This window comes from Myotis nattereri, assembly GCF_964212035.1.
Source record: "Myotis nattereri genome assembly, chromosome: 1".
Classification (NCBI taxonomy): Eukaryota; Metazoa; Chordata; class Mammalia; order Chiroptera; family Vespertilionidae; genus Myotis; species Myotis nattereri.
Genome location: NC_138075.1, coordinates 7,734,476 through 7,743,487, shown reverse-complemented (window position 1 = coordinate 7,743,487; position 9,012 = coordinate 7,734,476). Strand labels below are relative to the sequence as shown.

The window sequence follows — 9,012 nt, the reverse complement described above, 5'->3', positions numbered from 1 at the left end:
TTGAACAAATGTTCATGATGGAGTAAGACTGGTGATCTGGGTGAGGTAACTACCACGTGCTGTGAGGTTGGGGTGGGGCTAACTCTCTGGAGTGGACAGGGAAGGAGGCCCATGGTGAGGTCGTTCGCTAGTTGCCTCACACATGGATCACAGACTCATCCTCTCATTTATTGGTTAATTTGCATATTCAATCATCCATTCACAGAGCAGCTAATTTATTCTTGGATTACACACTCATTGACTCACTCACTAATTCCTTCTTTTATTCTTTCACTCTAATATAGTCATTCCTCTCCATTTGCTGATTCATTCCCTCATTAGTTCGTTTCATTCATTGACTTACTCATTAGTTAAATTATTCAACTTTTTCCTCTTTCATTGATTTATTCATTTATTCGTTCACTCATTTTCTGAGTTATTAATCAAGTCATTTGGTTATTCATTGACTCATTCACTGATTGACTCATTCACTGATTGACTCACTGGTTCATTTATTCCCTCATTACTAATTAATTTTCACTTATCCATCAGTTCATTAACTCATTCAGAGATTCACTTATTTATTCACTCATCCATTTGTACACTCATCTTTCACTTACGAGTCATTGAACTACTTTATTCAATCACTCATTCCCTTTTTGAAAATTTTACTTACAGGTCCATTCACTAATTCATCACGCATGTATGCACTTATTAATTTAGTTATTCAACACACTGCCAAATCATTCACCCATTGGTGGGCTACTTCGTATTTTCATTCATTTTTTTCATCCTTTGTTGACACAAAGGCTCATTCTTTCATTAACTCACTGCTTCATTCATTCTTTATTTCAATCATTGTTTATTCAGCTACTCATTCTATTAATGTTTATTACAGCGGTTCTCAACCTGTGGGTCACGACCCCTTTGGGGCTCAAACGACCCTTTCACAGGGGTCACCTAAGACCATCGGAAAACACATATATAATTACATATTGTTTTTGTGATTAATCACTATGCTTTAATTATGTTCAATTTGTAACAACGAAACTACATCCTGCATATCAGATATTTACATTACGATTCATAACAGTAGCAAAATTACAGTTATAAAGTAGCAACGAAAATAATTTTATGGTCGGGGGTCACCACCACATGAGGAACTGTATTAAAGGGTCGTGGCATTAGGAAGGTTGAGAACCACTGGTTTATTAAATGCGATATACATGCACGGCACAATGGGCATGTGAGTGTGGTTCCTGACTTCATGGAGTTTAGAGCCTTGTGAGCTTGTTACTGGCTCAGGCATCATCTCTTCCATAAAGTGCCTGGTACTTAAGCTGAAGGCCCACTTCTGTGCCTTTTTAATGATGTAATGGAAACCTATGAACTAACCACTCAAACCAAGAACATTGTTACTTACATAGCACGGTATGCATCTTCCCCAGAGGGATAAGGCGAAGATCTTCATGACTGCAGAATAATTTAATTAGCTGTGGTGCTTCCATCCTACGGGATGTCAAAAGAATGCCGATAAATGAAAAGGCCCAGACTGGGGTTTTAATATGGCAAACATGAAAGAAATTAATCACAAACAATGCTTTATGTCACAGTCTTATCTCTGGCTCATGAATAGACTGCCATTGTCTTCAAGTACTTAGTTATCCATTTAATAACATAACAAACACCCTTCAATAAGCCACCCAACATGAGAACTCTGTCCCTCACCCACAGAACTAAGAGGAGGCCAAATGTTTTACTTAATTAAAAGCTTTATCATCTGCGGGGAACTGGTTAAATCATAAACATTATTCCTTTGTCCCTCTGAGCCACTAGTAGCTATGAACTTATTTATTCACCACAGTGATAAAAGCAAGATCTTTGCAAACACTCAGTACAAAAGCACTGAGTAATAGTAACGCATGTGCAATTGCTGCTCATTACCAACTACTGGTGTGTCACTTCACTGTGGAATTTAGTGGGCACAACAGCTCTAGGTATATAACAAAACTTATCACTGGCCTTCTTTAATTTAAATAGTGCTTAATCTTTAATTTTATAAATACTTTATATGCAGTAATAAAAGAAACAACCAGTAGACCAAAGACATCCCAGAATTCATATATCTGTCTATATGTGCTGCATTCTGAAATTTAAAGAAACATGAATCCCAGATCCTCAAAGATAGATTGGTCCTGACACTTGTTCATTACATACGCTACAGCTGAACTGGTGTGGCAGGGATTTTATTCAATTCTATTTGTTAAACCCTTCATGTATCAGCTCACTGTAATAATTATCCATGAACTACAAAAGCACAAGAATGGGATAACTGAATATTTTCCTATCAACTGTCTATGGGATCATATCTAAAGGAGCAATAGATTAGATTTCTTTTTGTGTCAGATCTCAGCCATCCAGACACATGTTATTCATCATCCTCGACATGCACCGCCAGGCGTTACCAATGGTCCAAGCACATGAATCATTGTCTTCATTCATTCTTTGTCTATTGATCTATTCATTAATTTACAACTTACTAAGAAAGATATATACATGAATCAGAAACTCAGAATAAGAGCTCTGACACCCTTAATGTTCATAAAATCATTTCCCATAGACACGAGATTATGTTTCTTGAATGGATGTTTTAAGAAACATACCAGTGTTTCAAATATGGCTGCCTCAATATACCCATTCCTATTGATCCCATGGTCATTATGGGTCATGTTTAGTCTTCTCTGATTATACTGTCTACTTATCAATAATGCATTAACCAGCCCAACCCTCCCAACCACAACAAGAACTGCACCTATTATTCATGCTGGAAGTGCATGCTCCTAAGATGGCCATTGATGTGGAGGCCATGGCAAAATGTTAAAATCAGCACAGGAGTGGCCTTTCATTTACTCAGTAATTTAACATTTCTTAATTTATGGGACTAGTTGGGTATTTTCTCTTAAAACAAATGTTGAATTTGCAATTGATCCAAAACAAGGCACAGATTATTACTTATCAATAGCTCTGTAATCCTTAGCCAAAGGGGTGACACACTTGGTCCCCTTATTATCCATTCCAAATTATATTAATTTCTTTCTTACCACATGTTTTGATAACTGGATTATGCCTCACGCTCTCCATCATTAATTATTTGATATTGACTCTTTCATAATAACATAATCATAATCCATGAACCATAAAATTAGAAGAATAAGAATCTTAAATATCTCTAACATCTATCTATAGGATTTTTTCCAACATGACAATAGACGAGATTTGTATTGTGTTGGACCTCAGAGTTCCAAACACATAGCAGCCATCATCCATGACTCCTATGCCACCAGTGGCCACCTCTGATCCAGACATGGTCCTCAGATTTTAAATTCATGTCTACATGAATTTTGTTAATTAATCAGGTCACCAATAATAATAAAATATATACCTAAAGTCACAAACTTGAGAGTAAGATACATTCATAAAACTTCTGTTATAGAATTATTACTCATGGCGATAAATCTCTTTCATTACTCGACTTCCATGTTGCATTTAGGGATTAATCAAAGCAATGCTTCCTGTGAACCCCATATTTATGACTGGGCCAGGGCTGTCCTTCAATAATTACATTTCACAATTTTAAAATGACACAGTGAATATTTTTTTAAAAAAACATAAAACAATGACACCAAGACAAGAACTGTGACTATTACTCACCTTGCTCTCCATGCTCATAATGCACAGATATAGCCATGGAGCTCGTGATGCTTAAATCAGCTCGAGTGAGTCCAGACTGCAGGGTACAGAGCAGAGGAAATGATTTTTAAAAGAGGGAGACACTGTCTGCACTGGTCTGTGCGCCCCACCTTCCATTCAGTCAGTCATTCAGGGGGGTAGTGATTTGGGTTAACATTTTATCTTCTTGGAAATAAATAAACAGTATCATTCCTGCCGCTGACGCAGAGCAAGGGCTATTATTTCACACTGTCTGTAGTATCATCAGCCAAAGAGAACACGCCCTTTAACCAGTTACTTCCTCAATAATATCAGAGTATTCAATATGTCGGAGCATTTCCTGCGCAATCACATACTTTCACAATTGGACAAAGCTTTGCTCCATTCATCTTTATTTATTTATATATTTATTGATGGATTCTTTTATTTACCAAATTATAATAATGGAATAAAAATACACAAAGATCAAAAATGTAATAAAGCATCTTTGTGTATTCCTGACATCTGTCAATAAAACCCCCTCAAACAAAACAGAGCGAATGATTTTTTTTTAAATTGAGACGATATCCTTTATGATCCTGCTTTCTGCATTTCATTTATTCAGTCATATAGGTAATTTTTATATTTTCAAAATGTATATATTTTTTCTCTTAACAAAAGAACAACAGACAACACTCTGGTGGTAACCAAAGGGAAGAGGATATGGAGGTAGTAAAAAGTAAAGGGGGTCAAATATATGGTGACAGAAGTTTTGACTGTGGGTGGGCGGCACAGAATGCAATATACGGATGATGTATCATAGAATTGTGCACTTGAAACCTATATAATTTTATTGACCAATGTCACCCCAATAAATTTAGTTTTTTAAATGAGGACAGCCTCAAACTTGGAACTGATCTAGTACAATAAACCTGACTTTTAGTCATCAGTGTCTATTTATCAGTGTTATTTAAACAAAGAAGTAAAACTTTCAATTCATTGATGTCTTAATGGGCATCAATTATTATTAATATTTTTTGCCTCATCACATAAGTTCTTAGTTAAACAATAATTAACCCTTTTCTTTCTTTATTTTTATTTGTTTAATCGTTCAATCATTGATCTGTTAATAATAATAAATCTAAATCTAGGAATCCAGAATAAGAACATGATCTTCATATATTTCTGTTGCTAGGACTCTTAACAGAGGGAATACACTAATTATATTTTGTGTTAAACCTCAGAATTCCAGATTCATCTTATTCATTATTCATATCTCATATGAACCAGTCATCATCAGTGGTCCATGTGAGGCCACCTTTCTTCCTAAATTTGTATCAATTAAATCATTAATTCATTGACAGTAATAAAATACACATGATTCACAAAAATGCAAGAACAAAATCCTGAATAACCCTAAGATCTATTTATAGAAATCTTTCCCAATACAGTATATCTTTTGCATTAAGCAACTTTAATCTTGAACATTATCAATTAATCAGCATAATGTGTCATATTATATTACTCAATGGGCCATAGATAACATTTTGTTATATTTAATACTTTTTAATAATAGTGGGAATTTGATTAAGGTTATTACCTTAAACAAATGACCAAAACCATGACAAGAACCTCGATGACTACTCACCTTGTCTCTCTGAAAACAGAAGTGACATCTCATTTTGATCATGGAAGAAAGCTTAAGTCAGCTGGGTGCTGTGTTTCTACAGAGTATCAAGCAGAACAGATGATAAAAAGATTGAGACATTGTCTCCAGTGATCTATAATTTCCATAATTATTTTGGTATTTATTCATTTATGGTAAAATTTATTTTTATCTTTATAAAATAAACTTCCCATATTTATCACTGAGTTAGAGTTGCCCTCTTAAATATCTTTTGCACTTTCTAATGAATAATTAAAAAAAAACCACATTGAAACCAAGAAAAAAACTTGAACTATCACCCACATTAATCTCTGTCCTCCTACTAGCGGCAACCAGAAAGCTGGTGACCATGGATAATGCATAAATCAGCTCGAGAGTGTCTGAGGAGGACACAGCAGATAAAAAATAAAATTAAACTAACTGTCATTGATACTTGCTTTCCACACATTTCATTAACTCAGTATTTAGGTATGTATTAATTTTTATTAATATACATTCTTTATCTTAAGAAAAGTAAAAACTCAATCTTGAGATTGACCCAGAAGAATAAAATAGACTTCCTTATCAGTATCTATATAATCCTTAGTCACTGAGGTGATCGATTGAGCCATTAATTTCTTAATGGGAATCAATGTTTTCAATGGCATTACTACCTTTTACCTCACTACAAAACCTTCATAAGTTAACAATACTTCACCTCATTCTTTATGTGTATTTATATTTAATAGTTTTATCACTATTCCATTAATAAATACACATCTATCTCTGTGAAATCAATACACTAATATGATCTCTATATTCCTGACATCTCTCTATAGAAACCATTTCAACAGAAGAAACAGACTATGTTCTAGATCTCAGAGTCTCAGACATGTATTTTCATCGTCATGACTCCTACGCCACCAAGAATCATTATTGATCCATGACTTGGTCTGTTTTTCATCATCTGTTACTACATTTCTATCGATAAAATGATTAATTCATTCATAATAATAAAAACAATTCATGGATTATAAAAACTTAAGAATGAGGTCATTTTACACAATCATTTCCCACATAGACTATACTTCATTCATTAATGGGCCCCAATCTTGCACATTATCAATTAATCAACATAAAGTTTCATGTCATACTTAACAATGAGACATGGCTAACTTTTTATGAATTTAATGTCTTTAAATGATACTGTAAATATCCTTAAACAAACGACCCACTCCATGATAACAACATGACAGTTAGGTACCTTGACCGCTTCTCATACACAGAGGGAACATGACAGACTGCAGAAGCCAAAATCAGTTCCAGGGTCCATTCGGGAGACAAACGGCCAAAGAAACATTATAAAAATGTTGAGACTTTCTTTCCGTGGATTCAGAGTTTCCAGTATTTATTTGCATAGTTATTTAAGCATTTATTAATGTCTGGTCATATTTATTTATTTTTCTCTCAATAAATCAAATGTCAAAGTTGAAACTGACTCCATCGGTAACCAACTACTATTTATCACTGTTTTTCATACTTACTCAAGGACATATACACGGGGTGGTATTATTTTCCATCCCACTATATATTTTTAACAATGATGAGGGTTTCACCCTTTTCATATGTATTGACTATATATTTGTTTGTTTACGTTGCCATTTCTAATGAAATTTTTAAATATTCATGTATACAAAGACCAAGAGCATGATCCTTTCGATACCTAGCCTCTCCATATGGGATCACCTCAAATGGGGGGAAAAGGACTCCTACGCACACTAACCATCATCATTCATCTAGGGTTGAGCCTCATTGTCTTCATTCATGTCTACACATATTTATTGAATAAATCATCAATTGACTACGAATAACAAAATAAAGACCTTAAGGAGTCACAAAAACTTGAAACAAGAGTCTTAAATATGTCTAACATGTGTCTTTAAAATACTTTCCATAAACAATATATATGTTTCATTAATGACCTCAAAGGTTAATTAATTTCCTACAAAGGTTAACATAATACTTCATATTAGCAACATTATTCTTTTTTAGCATGTTTGGCAATCAGAGATCTTATTTCAGACTTTTTAATAATGTGGTGAAAACCTTTTTTTAAAAAACAACAAAACCAAGAGAAGAACTATGGTACTCACATTGCGCTCCATGATTTTAATGCATAGATTCAGCCTCAAAGGCTGTGATCATGGCAGCACCCTTAACTCACCCACATGCAAGGATTTTAAAGAGTACAAGAGAAAACAGTAATTTATAACGTTGAGATATTAATTCATTAATTCTAGAATGTCACCTTTTTATTAGTCAGCCATTTAGTCAGTAAGTAATGAATTGAGATAATGTATAAGTAAATGAACAATATCAATGTTGCAAGGGACAGATAAATATGAATATTGACTATTACTTATCAATAACTATATCATACTTAGTCAAAGAATAACACTTTGTACCTACATACTAAGAGATATTTGTTTCCAATACACTTATTAATAGCTTTTTATCTAAACACATATTTTTAAAATTGGACAAAGTTTCACCATCTTCATATTTATATTTATAGGGTATTTCCCCCCCCCCAAAAAAAAATGTATATGCGTACTTTGAATAATTATAAAGGCAGTGTTTTTAAGAATATGTACAATTTTCAAAATTGAGCTATCAGCTATTAAAGTGTGTATACATTTTGGGGGACACCCTGTATTTATTTATTTATTTATTTATTATTTCTTTGAATGCCCCCTTCCCTCTGAGATTCGTCAGTCTGTTCCATCTTTCCATGTCACTAGTTCTATTTTCCTGGTCAGTTTATTTTGCTCATTAGATTTCACATATAAGTGATTTCCTGTGATATTGTCTTTCTCTGATTCACTTATTTTGCTTAGCATAATAATCTCCAGGTCACTCCACGCCATCTCAAAGGGTAATAGATCCTTCATTTCTACAGCTGCATAGCATTCCATTGTGTAAATGTACCATGGGTTATTTATTCACTCATCTACTGATGGGCACTGGGCTGTTTCCAGATCTCAGCTATTGTAAATAACACTGCTATGCACATAGGGGTGCACATATTCTTTAATTACATTTAACATGTTGAATAATACAGTGAATACCATAAAACAAGCCATTCAATCTAAAATATTGATATTACTTACGTGGGTCTCCATGCTCCTACAACATAGATGCATCCAGAACATTCAGGACCAGGGAAGATGCCTAAGTCAGGTCGTGTGCGTCCATTCTGAGGCATAAAGAGCAAAGCAGGTGATAATAAAATGAGGCATGCTTTGCAGGAAGAGAAAGACCGCACTGCTTCTGAGGTGGACCTCAGCGTCTCAGACATGCATTATTTGTCATGGTGACTCAGAACGCCGGCAGGTATCATCATTGATCCAGAAGACCATGTTGTCTTCATTCATTTCTATGTTGTTTATTGATTAATTCATGAATTCACTAATTATAACTTAAAAACCAACAAGGCCTTAGAATATAACTAGGCATTCTTAGAATTTAACTGGAATCATTCTCATAACAAGATATCATTGTTGATTATTCTGTTTTGCACATATGAATTAATCAAAAAACTATTAATGTTACAATTATTCACTACAAATACCAGAAAAGACAAGAACTTTCATTATTACTCACATTGGTCTCCATGCTCC

General features: G+C 34.1%; 1 long non-coding RNA gene across 1 annotated transcript; it reads right to left on the bottom strand.

The window, feature by feature from the left end:
- Window positions 1-271: 271 nt before the first annotated feature.
- On the bottom strand, window positions 272-8,345 carry LOC308532737. Its single transcript, XR_013996996.1, has 4 exons — window positions 7,486-8,345; window positions 5,336-5,411; window positions 3,691-3,766; window positions 272-1,488 (listed from the first exon to the last, which is right to left on the bottom strand). It is a non-coding gene; the product is annotated as an uncharacterized lncRNA (long non-coding RNA).
- Window positions 8,346-9,012: the final 667 nt, after the last annotated feature.